This window comes from Chelonia mydas, chromosome 18 (genome assembly GCF_015237465.2).
Source record: "Chelonia mydas isolate rCheMyd1 chromosome 18, rCheMyd1.pri.v2, whole genome shotgun sequence".
NCBI lineage: Eukaryota > Metazoa > Chordata > Testudines > Cheloniidae > Chelonia > Chelonia mydas.
The window spans coordinates 5,365,495-5,381,277 of record NC_051258.2 but is presented as its reverse complement, the minus strand read 5'-3'; the positions used below and the strand labels follow the sequence as shown (position 1 = coordinate 5,381,277).

Sequence of the window (15,783 nt, the reverse complement as noted above, 5' to 3'; positions counted from 1 at the left end):
ATCAGGCTCGAGGGTTAAGGGGGTGGGGAGGGAGCTCTCAGTGATACCGGGCGCAGGCTCTATGGTGGATTTAGTGGCCACAGTATCAGGAGGTGGATTATCTTCTGTAGGGCCGCCGCCCGGGAAGGAAGTCGATTGCTCCGCACCAACAGGGGGGTGCCCCTGGTGCCTCGTGTCCCGGCCACGTGGCGCCGGCTGTCACCTGAGCAGGCTTGGTGGTCGTCAGCAGGGTGCCATCAGCAGCCGGGTCGATGGAGGAGTCCAGGGGCTCCTCGGAGGTGGGAGCAGAAGCAGCAGTTAGGGGGAGGGAGCATGGGGAAAAGAGGGGTGGAGTGAGGTCGCCCAAATCGAGGTTTGCTGGCAGAAGGTCGTCCTCCCCCTGGGCGACCGGGGTCAGATCTAGGGCCTCGATCTCCTCGAACGTGGAGGAGAGGTCACTTTCCGTCACCCCGGGGTTCTCCCCGCTGGCACCCGCCATGACAGTTGCCTCGGGGTTCACGAGGGCTTCGGGTAGTGTCAGGACAGAAGGGGCTTCCTCGAGGGTCTCGGAGGGGAGGGTCTCCCGTGGAGGGGAGACACTACCTTCCGGTGCTGCCACGTCTTTCCCGGCTGACACCGGTGGATGGGACGCACTCATGGGCAAAGCGGAAGGTTCGGCATCGGTGCCCCCCTTCCTGGTCTTCCGGGGGGCCTCCACCTCGGGTAGATGAGGTGGAGCTCAAGCCTTCCGCTTGCCTCGCTTCCCCTGGACTAGGGCCCAGCCCTCCATGGCATCATCTGGGGGCTGGTTAGCAGGGGTCGTGTCAGGGGGTAAAGGCGATGGCTCAGGGACTTGGGGGGGGGAACGGTGGGGCAGCATAAGGGAGGGAGGATTCTCCCTGGGGCAGGCTCTCTCCCATGCCTGGTGGTATCTCTGCCACACCCTCCTCCATAGGCCCTGCCAGATTGTCAGCAGGGAGGGTGGGGCTCTCCTGCTCCTCTGGGTGTTGTAGGGGCGGTGCCCCTTGGGCCTGAATGGGAGAAGTGGTGGTCCGAAGAGGAGGGGGGGCGGGTTCGGGTACTGGGCGGCCAGGGGTGTTGGCAATGACTGGGCCGATGTCCTGCCGGGTCTCGGGGATCCTAGGTGCCTCTCCTTGCCGGGCTAAGGGGCAGTTCCTCCGGACATGCCCTGACGCCCGGCAGAGGTAGCACTGGGCTTCCCCCGTGGAGAAATACACCCAGTAACGGGCCCCCTGGTGGGGGACTAGGAAGGACCCCTTGAGCGCCTCTCCGTCACGCGCTGCCGGTGGCAGTAGAAGCTGCACTTGCCGGCGGAACGAGAGGACGTGACGGAGGGTGGGGTCCTTGCAGCCCAACGGGAGAGGGCTGATGACAGAAACAGGTTTCCCCAGGGTGGAAAGGGCGGGTAACAGGGCAGCATTGGGAAGAAAAGGAGGGACAGAGGTCAGGACCACGTGGATGCCCAGGTCCTCCAGCGGCTCTAGGGGGACAAACACCCCCCCACTGCCAGGCCCCTCTTCACCACCTCCTGGGCAGCAGCCTCCAATGCTAAGAAGAAGACGACCTTCCCATACATTTTGGAGGCCGCCACAATGGCTGAGGGCCCCACCACCCTCGCCAACGCCCGCACGTAGGTCTCCACGTGGGGTGAGGCAGGCACCAGGAGGCATCAGACACCGTGCTTCCTTGTCATGGTGGGGAAGGGCCCCGGCTGCTGTTGATGGTGGCGGAGGCGGCAGGCGGGGGGGCTGCTGCCACCCGGGCATACGTCCTGGGGGAGTGAGGGAGGGACACCCGCAGAGCCGATGGAGGGGGCAGCGGGGAGGGACGCCGTGGTCGGTGGCGGGGCCGCAGCAGTGGGGGTAGCCCCTGCCACAGAGAGCCTGGTGGTTTTAGCGGGGCCCTTCCCCTTCTTCTTGCCCTGGCCTTTCCCGCCGGCTGGGGGGCTCCCCTAAAGTCTGGGGAGGCGGTGGGCATGGCAGCGGCAGAGGTCACCCCGATGCCCTCCATTGTCGATGCCCCAGCAGGGGCGGTGGCAGGTGGTTAACAGGAGTTGGGATCAGGTAAAAAGGGACAGGCCGTGGGATGGGCAGTTCGGGGCGGGGGGGCACATGAACCACCGTACGCTTGTCCAGAGAGTCCTGTTTGGTTGGCTGGTGCTTCTGGCCCACACGGTGGAATCAGGGCGAGCAGCTAAGTCCAGAGGCAGATGTTAAACAGCCAGCAATGACGATGGAGGGGGCAGTGATGAGGATAGTAGTGTGGGGGTTGGGAGGACACAGATGGATCGGGGGGCAGCTCCGTGCCACACCCCCTGTGTCCCTACAAACACAGTCACGACACAGTCAAGGCCTCCCCCCACACGAGAGCACAGTTCGAAAGTTACTCAGTCTTGGGCCCCCTCCACGGCGATTTGTAGATTCCCCGGCCGGTGTTCCTCCGGTAGACGGCTGTTTCTTTGTCTGTTCCCGGCTTTCTTTTTCGCATTCCAGGGATGCCGGAGCGGATGATAAGAAATTCTCTCAGGCGGAGGCAGGTCCGCAGACAAACAGCAAGCGGCTGGGTCTGGGGGCTGGGTCCTTCCACTCCCCCCCCTCCGGGGAAGCAGGCCGGCAGTTCCCCCCTCTCTCAGGGGGCGGGGGTTTCAGCTGGAGCGGCAGCAGCGTCCGAGGGCGGGGGGGGGGGGGGCTAACAGCCGGCTGGCAGCCGGCCAGAACTCTAGCAACAGCGGAGAAAGAAAAAAAACACAACAACAACAACAACAAAAAGAAAGGGGGGAGAGCATCTGGCCCAGTCAGGGGGGGAAGCCGAAAGCAAGGGCAAAAGCAAGGAAAGCCCAGGCCAGAGGGCAGCAGCAGGAGAGCAGGCTAAATAGGTCCCTTTTCCCCGGGTAAGGGAACAGGGAAGGTTCTAGAACAATCAGGAACCTCCTAGAGACAATTAAGACAGACAGGCTGATTAGAACACCTGCAGCCAATCAAGAAGCGGCTAGAATCAATTAAGGCAGGCTAATCAGGGCACCTGGGTTTAAAAAGGAGCTCATTTCAGTGCGTGTAAGGAGCTGAGAGTGAGAATGCGGACTGTTGGAGGACTGAGGTGTACAAGCATTATCAGACACCAAAGGTCCTATGGTGAGGATAAAGAAGGTGTTGGGAGGAGGCCACGGGGAAGTAGCCCAGGGTGTTGTAGCCGTCGCACAGCTGTTCCAGGAGGCACTCTAGACAGCTGCATTCCACAGGGCCCTGGGCTGGAACCCGGAGCAGAGGGCGGGCCCGGGTTCCCCCCAAACCTCCCAACCCCTGGTCAGACACAGGAGGAGTTGACCTGGACTGTGGGTTCATGAAAATGGCCATACTAAGGGCTGCTGTGAAGCTCCAAGGCGAGCAAATCTGCCAATAAGAGCAGGACCCACCAAGGTAGAGGAGGAACTTTGTCATAACATATATACAAAGTACATATTTACAAAGTATACATATTACTGGTTTGGACTTTATTCTGTTTGCACATTACAAATGTGATCAGGCCATGATCACTTGTACCTTGGCTACCATTAATCTTTAACTCTGTGATCAATTCCTCTTTATCTGTCAAGACTGAATCTAATTTAGAATTCTCCCATGCTGGTTTAAAACACTTTTAGAGTTAGGAAATTGTAATCTATAATGTTTAAAAAATTCCAGGGATGTTTTAGTACTCACAGCTTGAGACTTCTAGCATATTGAACTACGGCAGCTCAGTCTATAAGTACCTACATGGGGGAAAATATTTAATAATGGGCTCGTCAATCAAGCAGAGAAAGCTGTAACACGACCAAATGGCTAGAAGTTGAAGCTAGACAAATTCAGACTGGAAATAAGGCATAAATTTTTAACAGTGAACATAATTAAGTACTGGAACAATTTACCCAAGATTGTGGTGGATTCTCCATCACTGACCATTTTTAACTCGAGATTTGATGTTTTTCTACTACAGCTGCTCTAGGAATTATCTTGGGGCAGTTCCCTGGCCTGTGTTATACAAGGGGTCAGGCTAGATGATCACAAAGGTCCCTTCTGGCCTTGGGATCTATGAATCTAAGATGACGTTTTCACTAGCAGAAGGCAGCATGAGATCCAGTGGTAGGAAGCTGAAGCTAGACATATCCAGACTAGAAATAAACGAAGTGAGGATAATTAACCATTGTGACAATCTTCCTGCGGCTCTGATGGCTTCTCTGTCACTTGCAGTCTTTAAATCAAGATTAGGATGTCTTTGCAAACAATATGCTGTAACTCAAACAGGAATTAGAGGCTTTACGCAGAAATTACTGGGTGAGGTTCTCTGGACCTGTGCTACGCAGGACGTGCTACTAGATGACCACTGCCCTCTTCTTCTCAGAGCAGGGATGGTGCAAGTTAATGGCAGGGCTGGCTTCCTCCCCAGCTGTCATGCCTCAACCCACCTTAGAGCTACCTCTGAGAGGGGGAAAGGAGTTCTGTCTGTTTAACTTGTAGCCTCTCTGCTAGGACTGTAAACAGGGGAGCCACTTGGTGCCATCTGTCACAGTCATTTGAGAGACCCGGATTCTTGTCCACTAACAATTGGCCTGAGCTAACCAACCACTTTTCTGTCAGTTAGGGTCCAATCCTGCTAGGTTCTGGACACCCTCAACTTTTATCTACTCTGATGGGAGTCAGAAGCACTCAGTACCTCATGGGACCAAGCTCTTACAGACCTGCGTAGATTCTGAACTATGCACTGGGAGGTAAAAATGACAGGATCCCATTACCAATCTGCAGCAAGTCGATTTCCCCCATTCTGCTTGTATAATAATGACCTGTTCAAACCCAGAAGTAATTTCCTTAAAACACAGTAAAATGCAATGACACACACGAGAGATCAGGGAGGGGGCTGCTTAGGAACTTCTGGGCTGGTGCTAGTTGTTCTTATAAAGAGAAATATAATTGAAGTTTGTTTTGGAAAATAACAGGGACTAAAACTCATTTGATATAGGGCAGGAAAATCTTTTAAAATGATTTTGGCCCCTTTTGGTGGGGGTGGGGAAATACCATGATATAAAAAAGGCAGCTCAGGAATTTGGCCTGAGCCACCAGCAGTTCCCCTATCCAGCCACTAAAGGCTTCTGTGCAGAGGGCAGACGTAGCTGCTGTCTGCAGAGCCAGGCACCCCTGTGCCAGACAGAGCTTCGGAGCGCAACCGCCCCACTCCAGCCTTGACAGCAGCTGCCTGACAGCCCTCCCCATACACAGTGACTGGAGGAATGAAAAGACTGGGTGTAAGAGCCTCAGGGAAGCCTCTTCCTTTGCAAGCTGGAACTAGGGACAGCTGCAGGACCCTGCCTGCTTGGGGATTTGGAGGCCTGCCGGAATTGAACCAGGGGAGCCGGGAGGGGGAGAGGAATCAGAGAGGCGGTGTCTCTATATTCGCACATTGTGTGTATTTAAGGTTGGATTTTCAAGCTGTAATTATCCCATATTGGGGTGGGGCAGGGGAGTTCATAAACTCCCAGACAAACTAGATTTATTCTTGGTTTAAAATCTCAATTTTCAGGCCAGTCTCACGATTTTGGGGGGTTTTGAGTCAGGATTTCTGAACTCCAGGAGCTGACGCTACTGAATACAATGTTCAAACCATTGTGGGGACTGATGGCTGATTTTAGTTTCACCTCCACATTAAGTAACAAGAAAAATGTGTTTAATTTGCACTGTTTCCCCAACCTGGTACATAATTCCCTGGCAGGGCTCTGCAGTGAGCTGGCTGATGCTCCAGCATGGAGCACTGAGTGCTTGCCAGCTTTTTGTGGTAAACACCACCAGCGTAATGCAATTACAGAGTTAGCCAAGCCAGTTTTGCAACTTTGCTGAGACTGTGGGAGAACCTCTTGGGGAGCAAGTGTGTTGGGAAAGAAGCTTATAAGCACACTGGGTAGAACAGGACTGGAGCCAAAAAATACAGTCATTTTCCTTCCCAACTACTACTGCAGTAGAAATAGCAGAAATTTTATTATTGTTCTATCCAGAGACCCCACTAAAGATAAAGGCCCCCGGCTTGGCACTGTATCTCCCTAAACACTTCCAGTCTAACTAGCCAAGAAAGACAACCGGTGGGAAGGGAATCTGTGGCACAGACGGGGGACGGGACTTACCCAAGGCACACAGAACATCACTGACAGAGCCAGGATTAGAACCTAACTGCCCTAGGTCCACGTCCAGTGCCCTGTCCACTAGCCCCTATGGCCTCAGGAAGGAGGAGTTAGGAAATGACAGAACAGTGATCGGAATTTGAATGTTGAACATTGAAATATTCCCTTTCAAAGGATTTGACAGGTCACATGTAGAACATTGGTCTTGTTTAATGATGTATTTTGGGATTAAACTGCATAGCCAATGAAGGTTCTGCACCACTGGACAACACTAAATGCATCCGCTTCCATTCTTTCTAGTTTGATCCCCAACTGCATGTAGACAGAATACAACCAGGAATTTGCTTCAAGCCTGGAGCCTGCTCCAGCTACATACTCCTAAGCACCAGAGTGTGTTCCCTCATATTTTGCCCTCAGCCCTTTGGGCTCCTCACATCTGTCCCTTGATCTCTCTAGGTTTCTACTTTAGCCCCCACCCCTTTTGTTAAGGCTGCCTTATGTCTTTCATTCTCCTTTGCCCCCGGCACATTGATAGGGAGAGGTTATAAGCTGAGGCTTCTTTGCCCATCGCCTTCTCCCAGGCAGTGTGTCCATTAAGTTGATCAGCCCGCTGCTGCAAAGATGCAGGTGGGGATGCAGCAGGGACTAAACCAGAATTTTACTAAAGGTGCCATGTTCCTTTGGGGTCCCAGGTGCTGCTGTGGCCCCTCCAGGTCCTCCTTTTGCTTCTGTCCCAGTCGTGCACCGTTCACAGAGAACAGCACATTGGGGTGGATATGAGATCACCCCCATAACTAAATTTCCATTGTGGGGGCACTAGACCCCATCCTGACTGGTTCTGCCATCCCTGGAAATGGTGGCCCCTTGGCACATCACAGCCAAGCACAACACGAGGAGTGGGCCTGGGTGCCAGGGTGCAGGGCAGGGGGTCTCCCCTAGGGCAGCAAGCCTGGCTGCATCTGCTGCAGGACCCACCAGGACCCAAGCAGCCCAGCTCTCTGAATCAGAGCCCCAGGGGGAGGCTGAGTTACCCCTGCCCCACGCTGCTCAGGAGCTCTTAAGCCCAAGGCCATGATTCCTGGAGTAGGGTGGGGGGGCCCAGTCTCTGGCTGCCTGGGTGGAGGATGGTGGGCCTCACAGCAGCTCCAGCCAGGCTCAAGGACCCAGGGGAGACTCCCTACCTTGCACCCCACACATGCCAGCAGGCTGCCTCTGCCATCGATGGTCAGGCCCTCTGGCCCCTGCATTGCATCCCTGGGCTGCAGGCATATAGGCGAGGTCTCGTCAACACTACATGTTGCAGATGGCTCTTACCTAGTTTAAAAAAAAGCGGGTGGGCAGGAACGTAGAGTAATACGAACAGGTGTGCCTCATCGGCAAGGTAACATGGGCTGGGAACAAGCACTCAGCCTAAATGCATTGCACAACCTATCAAAAATACACTCAGGAACTAGACTGTAGTTAGACTGTCACCCCCTTCAATCCACGTCTCTTGAAGCCCCTTACAATGCGACTGGCAGATGTAGCATTAGCAGGTCTCCAGGTGAAGTGGCACAACCTGAGTAAGCCATAACCATTAAGATACAAAGAAGTGACAATGTACAATACACACACATACACACAATTATACATTTACAGAAAGACACCTTCTCCTAGAGTTCAGAGGCAATCGTCACTCGGTAAAGCAGCTCCGGGGATGATATTGTCTCATTGTTTTCTTGTGCTCCCCCATCTGTAGCCACCTGTTGTCTCATCTTATATTCAGACTATAAGTTGTTTAGGTCAGGGACTGTGTTTGTTCTGGGTTTGTCAGTGCCTAGCATAATGGGGTCCTGGCCCCTAACTGCGGCTGCTACACACTACTACAATACAAAATATTATATTGCCCAACAGGAAAACAGTAACCTAGAGATGAGAGCGGATGGCAAATCAGATAGGAGCTTGTCATGTCATAGGGCAGCAAACCCCCCAAAACAGCCAATGAAAGTTAGGGTATGCCTATGCCGGCAGTTACAGCGCCGCTCAGAGCTCTGAAGGGAAACCGCAGTTGTGTGTTCACACTGTCAGCTGCCTGTGCAATAGCGAGTTCACACTTGCAGCAGCATTCGGAGCAGTGCACTCTGGGCAGCTATCCCACAGAGCATCTCTTCCTCTTCTGCCACTAAGAGTTGTGGGAAGGCGGAGAGGGCTGTGGGGCATCCTGGATCCTGTCCCAATGCCCCATGATGCATTGCTTCGCATCCCAGCAATCCCTGTGCTTCCGTCTGCATTTGGCGCCATCTTTCAACGGTTTGTGTACTGCGCGTCCTGCCTCTTCGGTCTGCAGGAAGGATCCCACACTGCTGACCAGTATGCTGCTTGCTCTCACGAACGCGTCACGAGTGCCAGTGGAGTTATTCCTTAAACTACAAAGGCAAGAGGAGTGTGACATCGATCTCGCCATGCATCGTAGCTATGACATGAGATTGCTTGTGGCATTCCTGGAGGTGCTGACCACGGTGGAACGCCTCTTTTGGGCTCGGGAAACAAGCACTGAGTGGTGGGATCACATCGTCATGCACGTCTGGGATGATGAGCAGTGGCTTCAGAACTTTCAGAGGAGGAAAGCCACATTCATGGGACAGCGTGATGAGCTCGCCCCAGCCCTGCGGCACAAGGACACGAGAATGAGAGCTGCCCTGGCACTGGAGAAACACGTGGCGATTGCACTGTGGAAGCTGGCTACTCCAGACTGCTACTGATCAGTCGCTAACCAGTCTGGAATGGGAAAGTCAACCATTGGAGTCGTGTTGACGGAAGTGTGCAGGGCCATTAATCACATCCTGCTCCAAAAGACTGTGACTCTGGGCAATGTGCATGACCTTGTGGATGGCTTTGCACAAATGGGCTTCCCTACTGTGGAGGGGCGGTAGATGGCACACATATTCCAATTCTGGCACCAGACCACCTAGCCACCAAGTACATTAATTAGAAGGGGTATTTCTCAATGGTTCTCCAGGCACTTGTGGATCACTGTGGGCATTTCATGGACATTAATGCAGGCTGCTCCGGAAAGGTGTATGACGCACACATCTTTTGGAACACTGGCCTGTTCAGGAAGCTGCAAGCCGGGACTTTCTTCCTGGACCAGATGATCACCATAGGGGAAGTTGAAATGCCCATTATGCTCCTGAGAGACCCCGCCTACACCTTAATGCCGTGGCTTATGAAACCATACACAGGGCACCCTGACAGCAGCAAGGACTAGTTCAACAGGCTGAGCAAGTGCAGAATGACTGCTGAGTGTGCTTTTGGCTGTTTAAACGCCCACTGGCGCTGCCTATATGGGAAGCTGCACCTGGCCAATGACAATATTCCTGTGCTTATCGCCGTGTGCTGTATGCTCCATAATATTTGTGAAGGGAAGGGTGAAAGCTTCACTCAGGGCTGGACCACTGAGGCTCAGCGCCTGGAGGCTGAATTTGAACAGCCAGAGACCAGGGCTATCGGAGAGGGGGCAGCGCGGGGCCAGAAGGATCAGGGATGCCTTGAGGCAGCAATTTGAAGTTGAAAGCCACTAATATTTGTTGCTACGCACAGGAGTGCAGCACTTGTAGTGCTAGGAGGTGATTGGGACTGGTGCAGATGATGCACTGTGAAGGTTTAAGAAAACTGTGTTGCTCTGCAGGGCTCTGTTTGCTTTCAAACGAACACAATTCTTGTTTAAAAAACAACCACCGGAGGAGAGAGACAAACAAAAAAAGCCACATCAGCACTGAGGGGGATGGGGGAGTCCCAGGAGGAGGTGGGGTCCTGGGACGATTAAAGATTTGTGTATGTCCAGGTATCCTATGCAACCTTCTTCTTTGGAGTACAGTGCAGCGGGTACTGTACTTCAACAGGGCTAAACTGCAGAGGGACGGGTTTGAGCGTACTGAATTCTAGGAGTCTGCAGTGCTGGACTGTGGTGGGGGAGGAGTGGAATGCAGCGGGTACAGACTGAAGCCAGGAGGTTGATAAGAGTGTGTTGGCGGGATCTGGGGGACGCATGGGAAAGAGTTTTGTGACAGCAGCTGCAGGGGAGGGTGGGCGTGGAGCTGCTCGGTTTGAAGAGCTAGTATTGCCTGGAATCCGTCCGCTTGGTGCTTCATAACATTTAAGAGCCGCTCTGTGGCTTTGTTCTGGCGCGCCGCGTTCTCCTTTCGGTCCCTCTAGTTGCTGTCCCGCCACTCCTTCAATTCTTGCTTTTCAGCCGTGGAGTGCATCATAACATCCTGCAGAAAGTCCTCTTTAGTTCTTTGTGGATGCTTTCTAATTCTGTGCAGCCGTTCAGCCGGCGATTAAGAGGGAGGCTGGGCTCCCAAGGTCATATCTGTGAAGTTTAAACACAACATTTTACAGAAGCAGTATTGTTCGCAACACACAGATCACGGATTCAGTGATTTAACACACAGCCACTATTCACTTACCTGTCACTAACCGGCTGACCCCAGGCAAGCACACATGAGCCACAAGACCCCCAAAATGATGAGTAACTGCAGGAGAAATCAAGTGTTCCAGGACTGTACTGTACACTGGGCACTTGGCGAGAGCCAGTACTGTGGGGGGGGTGGGGGTGGGGAGCTTTATAATCATTACTGTCCCCACATTTTCCACCGGCAGTGTTCATTATGGAAGATATCTTGCTGCTGAGGGTGAGCAGGGAATCAAGGGAGGATCTTCTCCAAGACTGCAGCTTCCGCCCTGGCACTTATGCAGCTCGCCTGTATCCAGCAATGGTCCCCCCCCCCCCGCCCCCAGGTGACGGCAGAGTGGCGCAGGAAAGTTACCCTTAATGGGGCAAGAAACAAAGCAGCTCTGCCAAAGAATCTGCGACAGCAGATTGCCCAGTATCTCCATGAGAGTTTCCTGGAGATCTGAGGGAGATTCCTGTGAAGCGAAGGAGTCAAACACCCTGTTCTGCTGCTCAGCCTAGGCATGTGGTGTACACGCATCATACAGACACAAGTCTGCTTTCTGCAAACCTCCTGCCCCCAACAAGTCGCTTCAGTGATTCCCAAAATCAAAGCCACTTACCAGGGGCCTCCTCTCCTGTTTCCACTTCGCCAATCTCCGACAGCTGCGACTGGGTAGCCTCCTCCTGGGTAGAGAAGAGCTCCTGGCTGCAGGCATCTCTGACCTCTGAGTTGTCCTCTGCCTCTAGGTCCCCCTCCACATCCTCGTCCAAGATTTCCTCCTCCTGGCTTGGTCCACTCTTGAGTGGCATACGAACCACCGAAGTATCCACATTGGCCTTCACAGTGGAGGTTGGGTCTCCATTGAGTATCGCGTCCAGCTCTTTGCAGAACTGGTGGTTTGCCTCCCGCACCTTGTGGTGGGCGTTCCGCAGCTTCTTCACTTTGACCCTGCACTGCAGTGTGTCCCGGTCACGGCCCCTTTCTGACATGCATCGTGAAATCTGTCTGTAGGTATCATAATTCCTACAGCTGGAGGGCAGCTGGAAGTGGACAGCCTCCTCTCCCCAAATGCTGACGAGGTCCAGCAGCCCAGTATTGCTCCAAGCGGGGGATCGCCTGGTGCGTGGAGCAGGCCTGGCCACCGGGAAAGATGCACTGAGACCACTGCACGCGTCACCAAGCAAACAGGAAGGGGACTTTCAAAATTCCCAAGGAATTTAACGGGTGGGGCTGACAGTTGGTCACCTGAGGGCAGGGCAGTAGAGTTCAAACCGACGACTAGAGAGGCGAGAACAGGCATTGTGGGACACCTCCTGGAGGCCAATTGCAGCGCTGTAATCAACCAGGGTGTCCACACTGGCACTGCGGCGCTGTAGCCCCGGCACAGAAAGTCGTACATCTCTTATCGGGGTGGGTTTTGTACAGTGCTGTGCAACTGCGCAGTTTCTGCGCGCTAAGTGGCTTGGCCGCGTGCTCCCCTCGGGATTTACGGCACAGAAAGCTGCTTTACTGCGCAGAAACTTGCCAGCATAGACAAGGCCTTACAGGGGCCTTCTTCTACAACATCCAAAACATGTTAGCGTATAGTGGACGACAGCCGTTCTCTGCTCTGGCTTATGGAACGCTGTGTCACAGACACGGGCCCCTCGATAAGAAGAAAGGTGTCAACAAACTGGAAGGAATTCAGACAAGAGCAACAAAAGCAGCTCAGGACCTGGAATGACTTATGGAGAACAAATTGAAGACTTAAATTGCTTTGATTAAAAAAAGGGGTTGGGACAGAGATTCATAGATTACAAAGCCAGAAGGAACCGTTGTAATCATGTGGTCTGACTTCCTGTTTAACACAGGCCACAAAACTTCCCCAAAATAATTCCCAGAGCAGATCTTTTAGAAAAATATCCAGTTTTATTTAACAACGGTTTGTGATGGAGAATCCGCCATGACCCATCTGCAATAGTGTAGGGGTACCGATACCAGGAGTAGAAGGGTATTACTGACAGTGGCAAAAGGGAGTCAATATCAGCATGAACACTGACTGCAAGTCCAGTGTCTAATTACTATGGTGTCTAGTTATCTGCATTCCTGTGAACCTCCCCACACTGCAGAGAAACCAGTCAAAGCCTTTAAGCCAGGCACAAACTTCAGCTTTTAAAAATTTTGGCAATTTTAATTAGAAGGTGACTTAAAACTAGTCACCATTTTGGCAGGCTCTGCCTTCCTCGGCAGTTAAACAATGCAAGACGCTTCCTCAGCTGCTGTAGTTTATGAATTTTATTAGCACAGTCATGTCACCACTTAGCAAGCTTTGTCCATGGGAGACTCTTTACCTGCATGAGGGATGTCTCAGCCCCAATTTACAAATGGGGAAATACAGGCAAGGGTGTTAAATGATTTACCCAAGGCCACAGAATGAGAGAGCCACGATTAGAATGCACGATTTCCTGAATCCCACATTCCTGGTTTAGCCACTAGACCATGTAGCTGCCCTCTCAGACCCTTAGCCACGTGATGTTTGAATTAGCAGATTGTAGGAAACATGAATAACTTTACATCACGTGTGGGTAAGGTATAAAATACTAATGAAGAGCATGAGGCAGGTAAGAAGTGAACCTCTATGATTAAGTTCAGTGACATCTCCAAGGTGCTGTGTGTCATCTTTAATCATCTTCCTTCCCACTATCATTGCTCCAACTACTAAGGGGCAGACAAGTGCGAGATGCAAGACTTATCTACTTGTGGCTGAAGTCTGGTCTACAGAGTTTCCATAGTGGTATAACTTTGTTGGTTGGGGGTGTGATTTTTAGTGATCGGTTTTACCAGTATAACTAAGTAAGGGATGCAGTATTACTGGAATAAATGTGCTTATACTGGTATAGCGTATTCCCTTTCCCGTACAGGTATAATTAAAGCAGAACAACTTGTGTGTAGACAAGGCTCACATATCTGGAGAAAAAAAAAACTTCCAGACAAAGAAAAAAATGTAATTGTAAACCAGGAATAGTCCTTGAGAAAGTGTGCTTCCAGTAGGGTCCTGCAGGGAGTGGTTCTTGTCCCTACGCTATTTAACATTTTAAACAATGACCTGGAAGGAAACAAAATCACTAATAAAGTTTGCAGATGACAAATATTGGGGAAGTGGTAAATAATGAAGACAGGTCACTGGTTCACAGTGATCTTGATCACTTGGTAAACGGGGCACAAGCAAACAACGTGCATTTCAATATGGCTAAATGTCAATATATACACCTAGGAACAAAGAATGTCGGCCACACTTACAGGTTGGGGGACTCTATCCTGGGAAGCAGTGACTCTGAAAAAGATTTGGGGGTCATGGTGGGTAATCAGCTGAACACGAGCTCCCAGTGTGATGCTGTGGCCAAAAGAGAGAATGTGATCCTGGGATGCATAAACAGTGGACTCTTGAGTAGGGGGAGAGAGCTTATTTTACTCCTATATTTGGAAATGGTGCTACCACTGCTGGAATACTGTGTCCAGTACTCACAGTTCAAGAAAGATGTTGACAAATTGGAGACAGTTCAGAGAAGAGCTACACAAATGATTGAAGGTTTAAAAAACATGCCATGTAGTGACAGAGCTCAAACTATTTAGCTTAACAAAGAGAAGGTTAAGGGATGACTTGATTACAGCTTAAGTACCTACATGGAGAACAAATATTTAATAATGAACTCTAGTAGAGAAAGGTTAACGCGATCCAAGGGCCGGAAGCTGAAGCTACACTAATTTGGACTAGAAATAAGGTTTTTAATGGTGTGAGTAATTAAGCACTGGAGCAATTTACCAAGACATCACTGATAATTTTTAACTCAAGATTGGATGTTTTTCTGAAAGATCTGCTCTAGGAATTATCTTGGGGCAGTTCTGTGGCCTGTGTTATACAGGAGGTCAGACTTTTGAACCTGTGATCTTTAACATAGCAAGCCTCTGAGTGCGACCCCCCCCCCCCCTTATAAATTAAAAACACCCTTACAAATGCTTGAGGCAAAGCGGAGTTTGGGGTGGAGGCTACAGCTCATGACCCCCCCATGTAATCTCACAACCCCAAGGGGTCCCAACCCCCAGTTTGAGAACCCCTAGACTAGATCACAATAGTCCCTTCTGGCCTTGGAATTTATTCCATTTTCATCATCTCCCACAGGAAGTGATTGTGGTCCCATCACTTGCTATGTTTAGAACGGCACTGGACAAAACAAGACCGTGCTCTGTAGGGACTTTCTTTCACTGCTGGCCTCTTAGGCGTTTTCCATCTCTAAGATTCTTCCATATCTAGCTTGCAGAGGCCACAGTCAAGGTTCAGTTTTTCCTCAGTGATACCATCACTAACACCCAAGCAGCCCCGAGCACCATTTCAGGAGTTTAATACCTCAGCACCTCAAGTGTAGAACCCTGAACGGCAAGTGAAGAGGAAACCAATGTTCAAACGGACTCCTTTGTCATTCTGCTCCTGAGAACAGCTTTGGTTTTTAATGTAGAAAAGCTTCTCTTATAATGACGGCTTCTGAGATGATCCAGACGCAGTGAATTAAGAAGTCTGCTCACCAGATACCTTGAGGGTCAGTACACCCTGATTTTGGTCAAGACATGGAAACCAGTCACTGCACTCTGGGGCAGTTTCTTCATCAGAAATGTCTTCATTATTGTCACAAATTTCAGAAGGGAAAAAAGTGTTTCCTTTCAAAACTAATAGACTTTGGCCCATTAGCCAAAGCTACACTCTAATTGTCCAGTTTGGCCTTTGTGATGATGTCACAGCCCAAATGTGCCTAGTTGTGACCTCATCACTGTAAAAAAATGCTTATACCCATTCTGTTAAATGGGCTTGGTGAGCAGGGGAAGAGAATCTTTAAAATGAGCTTTCATTTCTGGCCATGAATCTAAGGTTTTTTTTTTTTTTTTTTTTAAAAGGATTAAGTTAAAGATCTAGACAAAATGTATGTCTGCGTTCTGATTGGCTCAGAGGTCATTTGTATAAGTGGCCTGACTTGTTTCTGTGAATACATGCTGCAGCCAATCAGAATGCAACATCTTGCTCACGTGCTTTACTTAGTTAAGATTCCATACTAAAGTAGTGCTCCAAGGAGGTCAAACAGAAATTTACCAACCTCCCACATGACTATTTTGAACCCATCATAAGCAAGGATTTTTACAACAGTGTGAATTTGTTTAGCTTGTTACTTGTCAAAA

The 15,783-nt window shown here is 51.0% G+C and overlaps 1 protein-coding gene across 1 annotated transcript in view; it reads right to left on the bottom strand.

Moving 5' to 3' along the window:
• The window catches only part of DDI2 (DNA damage inducible 1 homolog 2), a 100,108-nt gene that overhangs the window by 39,767 nt on the left and 44,558 nt on the right, over positions 1-15,783 (bottom strand). The window lies entirely within an intron of this gene.